The sequence below is a fragment of the Entelurus aequoreus genome, linkage group LG21, assembly GCF_033978785.1.
Source record: "Entelurus aequoreus isolate RoL-2023_Sb linkage group LG21, RoL_Eaeq_v1.1, whole genome shotgun sequence".
NCBI classification, from domain to species: domain Eukaryota; kingdom Metazoa; phylum Chordata; class Actinopteri; order Syngnathiformes; family Syngnathidae; genus Entelurus; species Entelurus aequoreus.
The window spans coordinates 50,440,259-50,459,712 of record NC_084751.1 but is presented as its reverse complement, the minus strand read 5'-3'; the positions used below and the strand labels follow the sequence as shown (position 1 = coordinate 50,459,712).

The 19,454-nt window shown below is 38.4% G+C and overlaps 1 protein-coding gene across 1 annotated transcript in view; it reads right to left on the bottom strand.

The window, feature by feature from the left end:
* LOC133638630 (ephrin type-A receptor 5-like) overlaps positions 1–19,454 on the bottom strand; it is a 61,003-nt gene that overhangs the window by 28,489 nt on the left and 13,060 nt on the right. The window lies entirely within an intron of this gene.

Sequence of the window (19,454 nt, the reverse complement as noted above, 5' to 3'; positions counted from 1 at the left end):
TCATTGATTTTGTTACACCAACATCGTGTGTTTTTATTTGATTGGCGTATTTTTCGGACCATATGACACACCAGATTATAAGGTGCACTGCCGATGAAAGTCAGGTCTATTTTCATAGAAAAAGCGCACCAGATTATAAGGCGCATTAAAGGGGTCATACATGCAATACATGTTTACATACTGTACATGTCTACATACAGTACATTTCTACATACAGTACATGTCTACATACTGTACATGTCTACATACAGTACATGTCTACATACAGGGGATGGGACAAATGCAGAGGACAAATTTCACCACATCTAGTGTGTGTGTGACAATCATTGGTACTTTAATCTTAATCTTTAATGTTTACATACTGTACATATCTACATAGAGTACATGTGTACATACTGTACATGTCTACATACAGTACATGTTTACATACAGTACATATCTACATAGAGTACATGTCTACATACTGTACATGTCTACATACAGTACATGTTTACATACTGTACATGCAGTATTTACCACACTCTCATTTATTTGTGGCGGCCCGCCATGAAAGAATTAAGGCCGCCACAAAAAAAAAAAAAAAAAAATTTGTTTTTTTTGGTCCTGTCCAGCTTCTCAGGCAAATCATATAGTTGATGTAGATGCCCATATCGGCTGTTCACATTTACTTTACAAAAGAGAAGTGTAGGATCAGGATTTTTGGAGCTCTTTGTTCAGTTGATCAGATGTTTGATGAAGCTTTGTGTCTATCTACCACCACTACTGTTTTCTGTGGCAGGACACCTCTGCCTGTGTTTCACTTTATGTTGCTGGTAAATAATATGCTTGTAGTAGTAGGCTAAAGTTAAATGATTTAGTATGCACTAATTAAAGGGGCAGAGCTTTAAGAGACATTTTAGCTTTTATATTTTTATGATATATTTTTTGTAAGAACCACAATTAATAAACAGTGAATAACTTATTGTTCAAATCTGTATATAAATATGTACATAAAGTGTTGTAATTATATTGTAAAATGGATGGATTGATGGACGTTTAAAACAAAACTGTTATTATTAATTAGTAAGTATACATTTTTTTAGCCTTTTCAGAGAAAATCATATCATTGTAGTAAATTATGCAAATTACTCGATGATGTCATGGTGACCACGTCCATAGCCACGCCCGTAGCCACGCCCCCACCGCCACAGGTATCTTGGCAGTTTATGGGAAACACTGACATGTTTACATACAGTACATGTCTACATACAGTACATGTCTACATACAGTACATGTCTACATACAGTACATGTTTACATACTGTACATGTCTGCATACTGTACATGTCTACATACTGTACATGTTTACATACAGTACATGTCTACTTACAGTGCATGTCTACATACTGTACATGTCTACATACAGTACATGTCTACATACAGTACATGTTTACATACAGTACATGTTTGCATACAGTACATGTCTACATACAGTACATGTTTACATACTGTACATGTCTGCATACTGTACATGTCTACATACTGTACATGTTTACATACAGTACATGTCTACTTACAGTACATGTCTACATACTGTACATGTCTACATACAGTACATGTCTACATACTGTACATGTCCACATACTGTACATGTTTACATACAGTACATGTTTACATACAGTACATGTTTACATACTGTACATGTCTACATACAGTACATGTTTACATAGAGTACATGTCTACATACAGTACATGTTTACATACTGTACATGTCTGCATACTGTACATGTCTACATACTGTACATGTTTACATACAGTACATGTCTACTTACAGTACATGTCTACATACAGTACATGTCTACTTACAGTACATGTCTACATACTGTACATGTCTACATACAGTACATGTCTACATACTGTACATGTCCACATACTGTACATGTTTACATACTGTACATGTCTACATACAGTACATGTTTACATAGAGTACATGTCTACATACTGTACATGTCTACATACAGTACATGTTTACATACTGTACATGTCTACTTACAGTACATGTTTGCATACAGTACATGTTTACATACAGTACATGTCTACAGGTGTCTCTCCCTCCCTGGCTGGCAGAAAGCACAAGATCCCTGCATGTATTCCCATCAAGCATCAAAGTGTATAAGAAATGCCAAAGTGATGATGGTTCATGTGACCTTCAGTTGACATCAATGAAGGCATGAAGAGAAGACTCAGCTCAAACATAACTATTGAGATCTTCCTCCATCATGGTGTTCACTGCAAGCTGTCAGGACAAAGGAGCTGACTGCTGCACTTTACCAAACATGTCTCCTATTGGAAGTTCTGTCTCAGAGACCCCTTCCAGTTTTTGGCTATAAATAAACGCACTCAGGAAAATGCTTTTGTCTAAAGAGAATAACAAAGGATCAACACGAGGGAAGTGCTGACCAGTCCTTACTTATTGAAGGAGCATGTCAAAGTAGGACTATAGAAGCTGCATCTGCCTCATGTCGCTGCCTTTCACAAGGTTCTAGAAGGATTGTGTGCAAACATTATACACTTTGAAGATATCATGCAGGTCACATTCAAGAAAAAAATTATAAACTTTTCTATTAACACTTGTTAAATTTTAGTAAATCACCCTGACGTTTACTTTTGGTCTACAGCATATCTATATATTTACATTTATATCTATATATTAATTTTATGTTTACTTAAATCAACAACGGAGCAGCATCGTCTCATCTGTGGCTCACTAATGCAACAACAACGCCAAATCCCGTGAAAAAACGTCCGACCGGAACTCTCCAACAACTAAAGTTCAGTGGGTGAATAATGTAAACTCACTATACCGGTAGTTTTTAGCGCTTCCATAGCGAGTCTACTGACAGATAAAAGTTACAAAGGTTGTATTAGAAATGGTAACAGCGGAAGATGAATGTCCCATGACAAGAAGATAGAGAAAAAGAAGAAGCTTATCGACTACAGCTTCGACAGGGACTACAGTGGCGGACATGCGTGCATTTTCAGGACTTATGCAGATCCCAAATACACATCAGCAGGTACCAGAAGGTAAGAAAAGTTGGTTTTGCATGATATTGCAAAACAAAACACCAGATAATACGTATATCTGCTAATAGCTGCCATTTTGCGGTCCTTATACACACACCATAGTAATACTTGTATGTTGAAGCACAGTACGTCTGACTATGGTAGCTGTAATGCTCCGACAATACATGAAGCGATGAGGTCACACTTATACACACGGGTATATCTGGTTGCATCCACATCACAGACATGCTGACAACACTCCAGACAATGGCGTGCATCTTGTTTTCATCCGTGTTCAGCAGCACTGTTTTCGGTGATCAAAGTATTTTTTTGGTGGTCGAGTTTTCAGCACGTCAATAGTGGGCAAATAATAGGCTATATACGTACATGTACATCCATTCAAACTGTAAGGACCTGCTCGTGTTCATGTTTAATGTTCTTGTGGTTTGGATTTGATGTCAGTTTTTCCCATGTTTGCAAACACACTGTCTCTACTTGAAAGTTGATTGGCGGAGAATGAGGAAGTGTTTTTGTGTGTCCGGGGGGGAAGCACGGACTCACGGAGACAAAGGTGTGTACACAGGAGGTGAAACCTGTTGGAATTGGGCCATTTGTTATCTGAAGATTGGTAATAAAAGTTAAAAATAGCGTTGGACATTGTGTATTTTCTTCTGGGGGATACAATATATTATACTACTTTAATTTGGTTTCAAGTTTAAAAAAACAACATATTTTCAAGGTGTGGCGGTAATTAAAATGTCCGCAACATTCAATTACAGTAAGGGGAAACCCTGGGATATAAAACAGGTTTAGAGGTGACACAAGGTCTTTTTGGATGCTGACGTATGACATACAGAGCGGCGAGTGAGGTCTTTTTAGAAATGGATTCTTCACGAAAAAAATACTAATAAAAAATGTATTATTGAAAATGGTGAATGGATTCAGAATCAGAAAAAATAGAAATCGCAATTTGGATGTGAATCGATCTTTTTTCAGCCTACAGCAGACCTGGGCATTCTGCGGCCCGCGGGCCACATCCGGCCCTTTGTGTGTCCCTGTCCGGCCCGCGTGAGGCCAATTATAAATTACAAAATACATTTTAAAAATTATCTATGTCGAGTGTGCAATACAACGGTGCTGCTTTTGTTTTGAAAATCGTTATTTGTATTACTTCCGTGTGGACGTATGCGTGTGCGTGATTGTGAGTGAATGTGAACAGCTGCAATCACAAATTACAAAATAAAGTTGAAAAAACATCTATGTCGTGCGCGCAATACAACTGTGCTGCTTTTATTTTGAAAAGTGTTATTTATGGGCGTGTGTTCGTGTGTAACCTGCGAGTGAAGGTGCACATGCAGCGACAAGTGATGCACGCTTTACACCCGAGACGCTAAAAAGAGAAAAGTTGATGAAGAATGGCGTGTTTTCAACAAGACATGGACTGCCAAGCAACGTTCCCTCTAAGGTGCACGCCTGTGCAATTGCGCACTGCTCAAGCGTCCGCTGCGCGCAGCAAATATATGCCGCGCACCAAATCAAATCCCATCTGAATTCTAAACAAAATAAACATATTAATTCTATGTAATTTTGCAATGCAACTTTGAGTGACAGTGACAACAAGCGGCCCTAATGGTGTTCGTCAACACCGTTCAATTGAACACCGTTCAGTTATTGTAACGTCTATCGAGATGCTTCGAGGACAGGAATTATATCCATCACTTTATTGAGCAAAACTGTTTATATTTGGACATAACCACACCAAAACATGAGTAAAACAATTCTATCTGGAAAAACTAGTCATTTTCTGCCGTACAAACCAGGCCAAAAGCAACTTGTCATCTGTCACCAACACGCATACCACTAAACCACTGGTGCGTTTATGGCCACACAAAAAGTCGGACAACTCAAACACCACACAAAGTTACACTATGACTCCTCAGTCATACGTGTGCTTATTCTACTGTCATTTATTATTAATGTTAATTTATTTATATTGGTCATGGAATGCTGTTACACACACTATGTTGAAGTATTACTATTATTATTATTATTATTATTATTTATCTTACGGTATATATCAAAAATAATACTGAGCAAAATTTAATTGAAATATTGTCGATGTGGCCCTCCAGCAGGGCTAGGGTTGCTCATGCGGCCCCCGGTAAAAATTAATTGCCCACCCCTGGCCTACAGTGTCGCCCGCCTTCCACCCAAAGTCAACTGGGACTGACTCTGTGACCCTCAACAGGAGAAGCTGTGGACGGTAAGAAATGAATGGATGGATGGATGGATTGAAGTATGAATTAATGAATTCGTTTTTGGTCATTGAAAGCGTAATAATAAATATAACATGAACATTGAACATTGCTTACTGCACTCATGACTTAGATCAGTGGTTCTTCAACTTGTTTCACCAACTTTCACCTCTGAAAAAACCTGGCTCTTTAACTACCATTATAATGACCAACATTAAAATACAGTAGCGTAGTACGCCTAAATATCAATTAAACTAGTATATTTCATATTTTGGCCAGTGTGACAATACACACAGTGTGAACAGTCACACTGTGTTTGGATATTTGACTAAGTGATTCTTTGGCGTACCACTGGATGGAGCCTGTGTACGTACCACAGTTTGAGAGTTATTGACTTAGATGAACACACTTTAAAACACGTTAGAGTTTGCCTTGCCTTGTCAAACAGGATAAAAGTAACCTGGTCAGAGTTCACATTTATCTGATCAGTGATAACGTTGAACATCGTGTACACTCTGACAATAAAAGTGAGAGTCCACTGAATGTTGTCAAGAATAGGACACGTGTACAGTATTCCCCTTTCCATAACTGCAGGGTGTTTTTTTACACTCTCAATTTTCACTGTGAAAGCTGAAAAAAAATAATTTTCTCATGAAGATCGTCAAGGATGAAATATTTCTTGTAGGAATTAATTGTTATGAGAAATGAACAATTCTTGTAAATTGGCAAGGTGGATGTATCGGTCTCTGAAATGTCCGATTTTTGTTTTACACCAGGAGCGAGGATGGCGCTACACCGCGAATAAGGTGGCGCTATACTGTAAACTCCCTCACAAATGTGTTTAGCCCCAGTTTAGTGGCCCCAGCATTTTAGGCCCCTAAGATGCATAACCAACATTTATTATCTATTATTACCTGCTGTTGATCTGAATAAGTCCCGAAAATGTGACATGAAACCAGAGGTGTCAAAGTGGTTTCCACTGAGGGCCACATCGCAGTTATGTTTGGCCCCAGAGGGCCGCTTCTAGCAGTGAATACTATTATTACTCAATTGTTGTATGCATTTTATTAGTAGATTTTGTTTTTTAACTAAAATGTAAAAAAAATATGGTAAATTGCAATAATTTCACCTCAAAATTTAGTGTATTTTACTGTAAATGTAAATACAGTACTGCTGTTTTTATGGTAAAAAAAAAAAAAAAAATGCAGCTCAGTTGCCAGAATTTTACTGTAAAATTTACATTTGTTTTTTTATTTTAAATTTTTTTCATTTCATTTTTATTTATCTCCTTCATTGATGTGCATCTTTGATAGACAATTATAAGACAATTATTCAGTTACACCGTTACACACCAATGCCTGAGAAGGAGCAGGATGAAGAAAAATCGTATATTTTCCTGCCCCCTTCAACATAATACATAGTCTTACTTAATGATATATGAACCAACAATTACATCCAAATATAACGAAAACAAAACAAAACAAAACAAAAACACACAAAAAAACATAAATAAAAAAATGTACAGTAAAATTTGGGCACCTGAGCTGCCAGTTAGTTTTTTGTTTTTTACCGCAAATCAACAAGTGTAGATTTTTCGGTATATTACTGTAAATGCCAAAATGGCACCACAGTTTATTACAGTAAAAAAAAGTAGGTTTTTTTGTCATTTAGAGAAAAATGCTGTAAAAACCACAGTAAATGTCACAATTTTACCATTGAATCTATTGCTACTTTTACATTGCACAACTTGATGGATAACTTGCTTTATTATCAGTATTTATTTGTATTTAAAAAATGGTTTGCGTGTTTGATCATATATTTTTGCATAATTAGACAATATTCAAGTTAACATAATTTGCGATTACATGGGAGAACATGTATGTTTTTTTCTTCCGAAATAGAAAGAAATAATACATTTAGTAAGAAAAGTTACAGTACTTTAATGATATATATTATTTCCAGGCTTTCAAGGGCCAAATAAAATGTGAAGGCGGGCCACATCTGGCCCCCGGGCTTTGAGTTTGACACCTGTGCATTAAACCGTGGAGAAATTGCGGGGATATTTATAAAACCATTTTGCCTTCAAATGAGCCGTTGGGAATGTGCCTGGTTTGTGACATCACACTGTAAACACCAGCTCCTACTTTGGCCGCCCAATCACAGCACAAATAGGAGTTTTTTGTCCCGCCTCTACATGCACCTTACCTAAACCTACCGCCGGTCCGAGTCACTTTCTGTGGCCAATCAACCTGGTCTATCTTTCTATACGTCCATCCTATGTCCATCTCCAGCTTTTGGCTGCACAATCACAGCACAAATGCAAACTTTTGTGTCCTTCTTCCAGAGTTATCCCTCGTTAACTGAAAGGTAAAAACATTTTCTGTTTGTCAACTTCACCTCATTTGTTAGTATTGCTCCATAGTTATCCAATAAACACGTGCCATTGTTATTTTGTCGTCCAAGCAGGCCAAAAGCCAGAAGGCAATGATGACAGTGTTAAGTTCAAGTTAAAGTACCAATGACCGTGTGTGGCGTCCTCGTCTTTTGCCCGCACTGACACCTGCAGCAAGACCACACGGTTGCTACAATTCCTATCAAAAGGTATATTGAAAGCCTAAACATGGATTTAATCTGTAAATTAACTCGCTACAAGTAGGGCTGAGAAATCAATCATATTTTAATTTCCATTTTGACTATGGCTTCTCACGATTACGTAAATACGATAGTCGGGGGAAAAAAACGATGAATGGGCAGTTTGTGCAAATTCCGGAGCTTGTGACGGTGAAACAGATGAGGAGCCAACGAGTGAGAAAATGTCTGCAAAAAGTTTGGGATGTGACCATATTGTTTACAATTGTTTTATTTGACACAGCGCTCGTACGGACAATCAATAATCACTAAACTCAACAAAAAAAGTAAGGCATGATTTCCACGCTGATTAGGGGTGTAACGGTACACAAAAATGTCGGTTCGGTACGTACCTCGGTTTAGAGGTCACGGTTCGGTTTATTTTCGGTACAGTAAGAAAACAACAAAATATAAATGTTTTGGTTATTTATTTACCAAATTTGCAAAATCTTCCACCAAAGATATTTTTCTTAGTGTAATATTTGATGTGAAGTAATGGGAACCTTGGATAGGTCAATAATTCATAACAACATTGATTTTGATTCAATATTATGTTTTGAGCAATGACAGTTTGAAAGAAAAAAAACAGCTTTGTTTTATTAGTCAACATTGCAACTTTTTCTAAATTAAATTTAACCTTTAAGCTTCTTTATTTCACTTTTGTTTTGTTTTTGTTTATTTGAATAGTATTTTTAGAATGTGCCGTGGGCCTTTAAAACATTAGCTGTGGGCTGCAAATGGCCTCCGGGGCACACTTTTGACACCCCTACTATAGATAATAAAACATTAAATGTGATAAATCTATGGATAAAAAGCAGAGCCTGGCGACGCATGCGCGTTTATCATAACTCTCTCTCTCTCTCTGTCTCTGCTCCTCCCTCACCAATGCTGCTGTTTGTTTTGTTTTTAACCCCTTCTTAACCCTGGACGTACATTGAAAATACACGCAACTCTAACTCAAAATGCCGGACATTTGAGGCATTTAAGAAACTCCGCCCTGACAGCTCCGCAAAAGAGGACATGTCCGGTGAAAAGAGGACGTATGGTCAGTCTATCCTAGCCCGTTAGCTGCTAGCATGCCGTGTGTTGTGCCTCGGTGTGCATTGTTTACACAACGTGCGTTATGCTACTTAATATGTTCGTGTGGAAACTCGTTCGGTACACCTCCGAACCGAACCGGAACCCCCGTACCGAAACGGTTCAATACAAACACACGTACTGTTACACCCTACGTAAATACGATAGTCATAAAAAAAACGATGAATGGGCAGTTCGTGCAAATTCCGGAGCTTGTGACGGTGAAACAGATGAGGAGACAACGAGTGAGAAAATGTCTGCAAAAAGTTTGGGATGTGACCATTGTTTACAATTGTTTTATTTGACACAGCGCTCGTACGGATAATCAATAATCACTAAACTCAACAAAAAAAGTAAGGCATTATTTCCGCGCTGACGTAACCGCGGGTGGAGTCACATAATTGGCCAATAAAAACGGAATCCGCTGATAAACGCAGAATAATATCAGGGAAATTGACATAAGTGACATGTTGTCATTGTGAGGACAAGAAACATTTGTTAGGTCAAATAATCCTTCATCCTAGACCAGGGCCGGCCCGTGGCATAGGCCGTATAGGCAAATGCTAAGGGCGCCGTCCATCAGGGGGCGCCACGCCAGTGCCACAAATGTTGGAGGAAAAAAAAAAAGTTGGTACTATTATTTCTAAATACAAAAAATAATCCCATGTTAATTAAAATGCAAAGTAAAGCCTATTTAATAGAAATATTATTTGTTACAACATTACGCCCCCCCTCCCCCGCACGGTGCGCCCCCTCCCTTCCCGTATCATGACTCTATTTGGACGTCACCACATCAACACAAGATGTCAAAACGGCCAAAACTGTCAGGTGCCCAGGGAAGAAAAAAGAGAAAAGAAGAGGAGGAGAAACGAGAAAAAGACAGAGGTAGCAGGTAGGTAACGTTAGCCTACATGAAATTATTTGTCTGTTACAGAATGTGATAGTAACCTGGCTTTTTAGCATTAAGCTAATGTTACATGATTCGGCAATTGCTAATCAATAAATAGCTAGTTCTGTTTTAACGTCGGGTTAATATTGTGGAGGGGGCTAAATTGTTATGGAAAATAATAATGTAACGTTAGGTAATTACAGTACTCCCACCTTACATTCCTCAGGGACATTTGTATTAGATCTTTTAAGCAGGTGTTTTCTGTTTACATTGTTATTGCCTTCTGGTTAGCTAATGTTTGCCCTGCAGGTAATAGTCACTTTTCCACCCCTTTATATATTAGGTATAGTTGTAAGCCTAGTTGTTAAAGTGCACATCATTAATGTTAATTAAGCAATATCACATGAGAGGGAATGCTGTTTTTTAATTTGAGCACTGCTGTGATTCGGTTAAAGATAATCATAACATAACATTCTCATATAATATGTTAATTTGCTTTCTTTAAGTAAAAAAAAAAGGTCAAAGACAAAACTATTCGGTTTCTTGTGAGTATATACACTTCACTGCCGATGTGGGGGGGGCGCCACCTAAAATCTTGCCTAGGGCGCCAGATTGGTTAGGGCCAGGCCTGTCCTAGACATATTCCACCCCATGCTGAAGCAATAATGCACGCTATTAAAACAAGATTATCAACAATCCAAATTCATCTGGCAAGCCGAACCTTTTTCCAGCAACATGACACAAACATATACCGTATTTTTCGGACTATAAGTCGCGACTTATACTCAGGAGCGACTTATGTGTGAATTGATGAACACATAAGCGTAAAATATCCAATAATATTATTGATGTCATTGACGTAAGAGACTAGACGTATAAGATTTCATGGGATTTAGCGATTAGGAGTGACAGATTGTTTGGTAAACGTATAGCATGTTCTATATGTTATAGTTATTTGAATGACTCTTACCATAATATGTTACGTTAACATACCAGTTGGTTATTTATGCCTCGTATAACGTACACTTATTCAGCCTGTTGTTCACTATTCTTTAGACATTTTAAATTGCCTTTCAAATGTCTATTCTTGCTGTTGGCTTTTATCAAATACAATTCCCCAAAAAATGCGACTTATACTCCACTGCGACTTATATATGTTTTTTTCCTTCTTTATTGTGCATTTTCGGCCGGTGCGACTTATACTCCGATAAATACGGTACACATTTTCCAGCAACGTGACACAGTATGCACACGCCTCAATCATTGGTATGCTTTCATCTACAAAACCATTCAGGGTATCACTCCATCTTATCTATCTTGTCTTCTAACAAAGAAACAAGGAAGTCACAATCTTCGTTCAATGAATGTTCTGCAATTTGTCGTCCCTAAAGTAAGAAATGAACTGGGCAAAAAAGCATTTAGGTTTTCAGCACCGAAGACTTGGAATAATAACCTACAATCAAATATTCAACTTCAAACTCTTGTTACATTGAATGAGTTTAAAGCTTCTGTGAAAGGACTGCAGTCTACCTTGTCTGTATGCACATGTGTTATGTCAGCCAGTTTTAATGTATTATGTGTTGTTTACTGTTTTTAATGTAACCTTGCTGCTGCCCTCTTGGCCAGGTCTTCCTTGGAAAAGAAAACTTTGATGGGATTTTTACCTGGTTAAATAAAGGCTAAATAACATAAACATAAACTGCACACTTACTGGGAATATGAATCCTGCCCTAGGAAAAGGATGAGTTACTTAATTGTATGTTTTTCAAATCGTTTTTTTTATTATCGGTATCGTTTTTTTTATTTTATTTGTATTAAATCAACATAAAAAACACAAGATACACTTACAATTAGTGCACCAACCCAAAAAACACCCCCTCCCCCTCATTCACCCTCATTCACACAAAAGGGTTGTTTCTTTCTGTTATTAATATTCTGCTTCCTACATTATATATCAATATATATCAATACAGTCTGCAAGGGATACAGTCCGTTAGCACACATGATTGTGCGTGCTGCTGCTCCACTAATAGTACTAACTAGGGATGTCCGATAATGGCTTTTTGCCGATATCCGATATTCCGATATTGTCCAACTCTTTAATTACCGTTACCGATATCAACCGATACCGATATCAACCGATACCGATATCAACCGATATATGCAGTCGTGGAATTAACACATTATTATGCCTAATTTGGACAACCAGGTATGGTGAAGATAAGGTACTTTTTAAAAAAATTAATAAAATAAAATAAGATAAATAAATTAAAAACATTTTCTTGAATAAAAAAGAAAGTACAACAATATAAAAACAGTTACATAGAAACTAGTAATGAATGAAAATGAGTAAAATGAAGTGTTAAAGGTTAGTACTATTAGTGGAGCAGCAGCACGCACAATCATGTGTGCTTACGGACTGTATCCCTTGCAGACTGTATTGATATATATTGATATATAATGTAGGAAGCAGAATATTAATAACAGAAAGAAACAACCCTTTTGTGTGAATGAGTGTAAATGGGGGAGGGAGGTTTTTTGGGTTGGTGCACTAATTGTATGTGTATCTTGTGTTTTAATGTGGATTTAATTAAAAAATTTAAAAAAATCATTTAAAAAAAACTGATACCGATAATAAAAAAAACGATACCGATAATTTCCGATATTACATTTTAACGCATATATTGGCCTGCCGATATTATCGGACATCTCTAGTACTAACCTTTAACAGTTAATTTCACTCATTTTCATGAATTACTAGTTTCTATGTAACTGTTTTTATATTGTTTTACTTTTTTTATTCAAGAAAATGTTTTAATTTATTTATCTTATTTTTTTATTTTTTTTTAAAGTACCTTTTCTTCACCATACCTGGTTGTCCAAATTAGGCATAATAATGTGTTAATTCCACGACTGCATATATTGGTATCGGTTAATATCGGTATTGGTAATTAAAGAGTTGGACAATATCGGAATATCGGCAAAAAGCCATTATCGGACATCTCTAATTGCAAGAAATGTGCAAAGACTCTAGGATGAAGTAAAACCAAACAAATGTCACCAGCCCACCCAAAAGCCCGCCAGCACTGCCACAGCTGCCCTAAAAGTTGATGAAGACGCCAGCGCCGCCGAAGAAAATGAAAGGTACATTTTGTCAAATACACCTTTGTTACATCAATTAGACACAGGTGAGGAGTCTTTTGTCCACTCAGACATCAAAAGCACAAATTGCTGGCCTCAATATCCTTCGGTTGAAAAAATTTGAGACAAAAAAAGTCAGCACTGCCACAAATAGATTGTAGTCCTGAGGGAAAGGCTGCAAACGCCACACCTCTAATCAGAGTCCATTAAAAAAAGTATATGCCCCACGAGGAGGCGGAGTCAGACTGAGGTAAACATTGTTCTGCACCTGAGACGCCATGGCTCTCCCCGCCCCTCCCCCACTATTACTGCCTCTGCAGAGAATCATCAGAGAGGCGATTAGACAAGTAATTAGGACACAAAGAAGCGATAAGTGATGCAGAACTCCATCATGTGGGAAACATGTCGGCTTGCACGCTCACCTCCACCCGTGCAGGTGCTGACAGGCGGCATTATCTACAGCCTACTATCACTGCTGCACTGCAGGCGGCATTATCTACAGCCTACTATCACTGCTCCACTGCAGGCGGCATTATCTACAGCCTACTATCACTGCTGCACTGCAGGCGGCATTATCTACAGCCTACTATCACTGCTCCACTGCAGGCGGCATTATCTACAGCCTACTATCACTGCTGCACTGCAGGCGGCATTATCTACAGCCTACTATCACTGCTGCACTGCAGGCGGCATTATCTACAGCCTACTATCACTGCTCCACTGCAGGCGGCATTATCTACAGCAGTGTTTTTCAACCACTGTGCCGCGGCACACTAGTGTGCCGTGATATACAGTCTGGTGTGCCGTGGGAGAATATGTAATTTTACCTATTTGGGCTAAAAATATTTTTTTCAAACCAGTAATTATAATCTGCAAATGTGTCGGTGCTGTTTAGAGCTAGGCAGAGTAACCGTGTAGTACTCTTCCATATCAGTAGGTGGCAGCAAGTAGCTAATTGCTTTGTAGATGTCGGGAACATGGTTTGTCGTGATCACAATATGCAGACGACAGCCTGCAGGTCAAAATGTATCTAATGCTTAAATCAAAAATAAACAAAAGGCGAGTGCCGCTAAGAAAAAGCATTGAAGTTTAGGGATGGCTATGCAAAACGAAACTAAAACTGAACTGGTTGCAAAGTAAACAAAAACGGAATGCTGGACGACAGTAAGGACTTACAGTGTGTGGAGCAGACGGGGTCCACAAAGTACATCCAAACATGACACGACAATCAACAATATCCCCGCAAAGAAGGATAGCGACCACTTAAATAGCCTTGATTGCTAAAACAAAACAGGTGCAGGGAATAGTGCTCAAGGAAGACATGAAACTGCTACAGGAAAATACCAACAAAACAGGAAAAGCCACCAAAATAGGAGCGCAAGACAAGAAATAAGACACCACACACAGGAAGACACCAAAAAACTCCAAATAAGTCACGGCGTGATGTGACAGTACTTAGAGACAAGTATAGTGATGCATGGTTGGTTATGGTTTAAATTCATATTCAACAATTGCGACAACGACTTTTTATTGTCAATATTGAGTTCTAATTTTTTAATGTTTTCTGCTGGTGGTGTGCCTTCGGATTTTTTCAATGAAAAAAATGTGCCTTTGCTCAAAAAAGGTTGAAAAACACTGATCTACAGCCTACTATCACTGCTGCACTGCACGCGGCATTATCTACAGCCTACTATCACTGCTGCACTGCAGGCGGCATTATCTACAGCCTACTATCACTGCTGCACTGCAGGCGGCATTATCTACAGCCTACTATCACTGCTGCACTGCAGGCGGCATTATCTACAGCCTACTATCACTGCTGCACTGCAGGCGGCATTATCTACAGCCTACTATCACTGCTGCACTGCAGGCGGCATTATCTACAGCCTACTATCACTGCTGCACTGCAGGCGGCATTATCTACAGCCTACTATCACTGCTGCACTGCAGGCGGCATTATCTACAGCCTACTATCACTGCTGCACTCCCACTATTCCTAGGAGTTGACATATTTCAAGGAGCAAGCAGATTTTCAGCTTGAGGAATCTTGACAAGAAGTGAAAAGGCAGTTAGAGTCCTACTGAAAGCCACTACTAGCGACCACGCAGTCTGATAGTTTATATATCAATGATGACATCTTAACATTGCAACACATGCCGGGTTAACTTATAAAGTGACATTTTAAACTTCCCAGGAAACTTCCGGTTGAAAACGTCTCGGAATGATGAGGTATGCGCGTGACGTCACGAGGTCAAGGGAAGTGTTTGGACCCAATTCAAATAGCTCTGTTTTCTTGGACAAAATCCCACAGTATTCTGGACATCTGTGTTGGTGAATCTTTTGCAATTTGTTTAATGAACAATGGAGGCTGCAAAGAAGAAAGTTGTAGGTGGGATCGGTGGAGCGGCGGACTACAGCAACACCAACACCAGGAGGTTGTGTTGTGTTTTGAGCAGGATAGCAGACGCACTACGGTGAGTAAGCCCGCCGCCGCATCTAAGTTAGCTTCTGTTTTTTTAGCTTCGCCAAGCTGAATATTATTAATCGTGTATTTACATGTTCATGGTTTAATAGTATTTTTGATCTTCTGTCTATCCATCCAGTCAGGGTTTTTTTTAATTTAGTTTCTATCTGCATTTGAGACTGCTATGCTATCACGTTGGCTACGTCGCTAGGTTAGCTTCTATTTTTTTAGCTTCGCAAAGCTGAATATTATTAATCGTGTATTTACATGTTCATGGTTTAATAGTATTTTTGATCTTCTGTCTATCCATCCAGTCAGGGTTTTTTTTTATTTAGTTTCTATCTGCATTTGAGACTGCTATGCTATCACGTTGGCTACGTGGCTAGGTTAGCTTCTATTTTTTTTAGCTTCGCAAAGCTGAATATTATTAATCGTGTATTTACATGTTCATGGTTTAATAGTATTATTGATCTTCTGTCTATCCATCCAGTCAGGGTTTTTTTAAATTTAGTTTCTATCTGCATTTGGGACTGCTATGCTATCACGTTGGCTACGTGGCTAGGTTAGCTTCTATTTTTTTAGCTTCGCAAAGCTGAATATTATTAATCGTGTATTTACATGTTCATGGTTTAATAGTATTTTTGATCTTCTGTCTATCCATCCAGTCAGGGTTTTTTTTTAATTTAGTTTCTATCTGCATTTGAGACTGATGCTATCACGTTGGCTACGTGGCTAGGTTAGCTTCTATTTTTTTTAGCTTCGCCAAGCTGAATATTATTAATCGTGTATTTACATGTTCATGGTTTAATAGTATTATTGATCTTCTGTCTATCCATCCAGTCAGGGTTTTTTTTTATTTAGTTTCTATCTGCATTTGAGACTGCTATGCTATCACGTTAGCTACGTAGCTAGGTTAGCTTCTATTTTTTTAGCTTCGCAAAGCTGAATATTATTAATTGTGTATTTACATGTTCATGGTTTAATAGTATTTTTGATCTTCTGTCTCTCCATCCAGTCAGGGTTTTTTTTTATTTAGTTTCTATCTGCATTTGAGACTGATGCTATCACGTTGGCTACGTAGCTAGGTTAGCTTCTATTTTTTTAGCTTCACAAAGCTGAATATTATTAATCGTGTATTTACATGTTCAGTCACTGTGAATGTCCATTTGGCGTTCTCGACTCTCATTTTCAAGAGGATATAGTATCCCAGGTGGTTTAAAATACAAATCTGTGATCTACAATAGAAAAAGGAGAGTGGAATCCAATGAGCCAGCTTGTACCTAAGTTACGGTCAGAGCGAAAAAAGATACGTCCATCACTGCCTCTCAAGTCCTTCACTGTAACGTTCCTCATCTACGAATCTTTCATCCTCGCTCAAATTAATGGGGTAATCATCACTTTCTCGGTCCGAATCTCTCTCGCTCCATTGTAAACAACGGGGAATTGTGAGGAATACTAGCTCCTGTGACGTCACGCTACTTCCGCTACAGGCAAGCCTTTTTTTATCAGCGAGCAAAAGTTGCAAACTTTATCGTCGATTTTCTCTACTAAATCCTTTCAGCAAAAATATGGCAATATCGCGAAATGATCAAGTATGACACATAGAATGGATCTGCTATTCCCGTTTAAATAAAAACATGTCATTTCAGTAGGCCTTTAAGGTGTGTCACACAGGTGTGACCTCACCGCTAGCCACTTTCTCTGGCGCCGTCTTCATGCCGCAGTTGGCTTGGATGTCTCTAGTCCGAGATGGAAGGCCTCCCTTCTCCCGAGTGCTTTGCTCAAGTCATTCAGCAGCATTTAGTGTAAAGTGGCAAGTCCTCCCACTTCATAGCAGCACCATCACGTAGATGCACTCGCTCATCACTCACATATTAGTATTATTATTATTCGTAATCAAAGGACCCAGTGAGAGAGAAAAAAGAGATCAATCATGTTTGCAGAGCACACAACTTTTCATCAGTGGTGGAAGCAAACTGAACTCTTTTTTCTCTTGGAGCAAGTCTTTAAATATGAATAAATACTTGAAGGTTGTTGGTATGTTGTTTACACGTCCTGTTTATCAGAAGCCTCACTAACTAATCAGTGACACTAAGAAAGTTGCATTTCATAACATGGTCACTACTGCCTAGTTTCTCTTGTTATATGCTTATTTTGCTGTTATATTTTTATTCTCATTGTTGCTTTTTATTTTTATTCTATTGTAATATTTTTCTATTTTGTTTCCATTTATACACCCATTATTTACTTTTTACTTTTGAATTTGATCTCAATTCTGTACACTGCTGCTGGAATTTTAATTTTCCTGAGGGAACTCTCCTGAAGGAATCAATAAAGTACTATCTATCTATCTATCTATTTGTCAACCTCTGATCAAGACCAAAAGAGCACATTGAGTTAACTCAACAGGACAAGCGTGTGAGGTACGTGGCAGGGTGTACAGGGTATACAGGGTGTACAGAGTGTACAGCGTGTACAGGGTGTACAGGGTGTACAGGGTGTACAGGGTGTACAGGGTATACAGAGTGTACAGGGTGTACAGGGTGTACAGGGTATACAGGGTGTACAGGGTATACAGAGTGTACAGGGTGTACAGGGTGTACAGGGTGTAGAGGGTATACAAGGTATACAGGGTGTACAGGGTGTACAAGGTATACAGGGTTTTTGATTGAAACTTTTATTAGTAGATTGCACAGTACCGTACATATTCCGTACAATTGACCACTAAATGTGTTAGAATAATTGTTTGAAAGTTATCACAAAAAACTTTGTGTTGAAAGGAGTTCCAGGCAAGAAGACAAAAGCTGTCTTTGAAACCTACCAAGAGTAAGGCTGGTAAAACTCCACTGTGTAAGGGGGAGGGGGGGCAAGATGAAGGTGTTCCTGTGTTCTTTCATGTATGGTAATCAACAGAAAGATATTGTTCTAACCCAAGAACTTTAAAGCGGAGAGATGACAGGATCTGCCCAATTTCCAGACGACCTCTTTTTGAAGTATTTTACAAATTCTTTTTGAACTATTTTACGACTTCTTCTTTTGAACTATTCTGTAACCAAAGGCAACGCTGTTTACGACCCACTTCCCTCTGGAAGTGGAAGCGGTGGTCAGGTGGTCGGAGAAAGTCAAATAAAGAAGGAGGCATGCAATCTTTTGGCAATCATATATTGTGTCTAACTGGGACTGCTGACCTTACCCCCCTTCCTTCAGAAACCAGGGACCTACCAAATAAATAGAGGAGCATGTGGGACTGTACCTTAGAGCGCAAGTTGGAACTGTAACTAAGAGTACAGCCCAATACGTCTCTCCTCATTGAGCCAAATTTAACTCTGTCTCTGCATGATTCCTTGCTTCTTGTCTGTTTAATAGATGTCATCAGTGTTTGAACCTGACACAATGGTAAAGTTTAGATACAAGAAGGAAAGAAGAAAATTACATATGCATAAAAATGTGTTTTCTTTTGTATTATTTTTTTAAATGAATAAAGTAACATTTATGACAACCTTTTTCCTAAACACAAAATAGAGCAGACCTGGGCAAATGAAGACCCGGGGGCCACGTGCGGCCCGTTAAGCTTTTCAATGTGGCCCGCCGGACATTCCCAAATAATTGTTTTAGATGTTTAAGATGTAAAGTGTAGCTGCCATTATGATGTGCACTCATGTTTTATAATGACCGGAAGTCTTCAACTATACTAAGTCTTTCATTGCTTGGAATCTGCGCTTTTGGATGATATACTAGTTACTATGGCCATCTAATTAGTTACTATGGTAATCTAATTAGTTACGATGGTCATCTAATTAGTTACGATGGTCATCTAATTAGTTATGATGGTTATCTAATTAGTTACTATGGTCATCTAATTAGTTACTATGGTCATCTAATTAGTTACTATGGTCATCTAATTAGTTACGATGGTCATCTAATTAGTTACTATGGTCATCTAATTAGTTACTATGGTC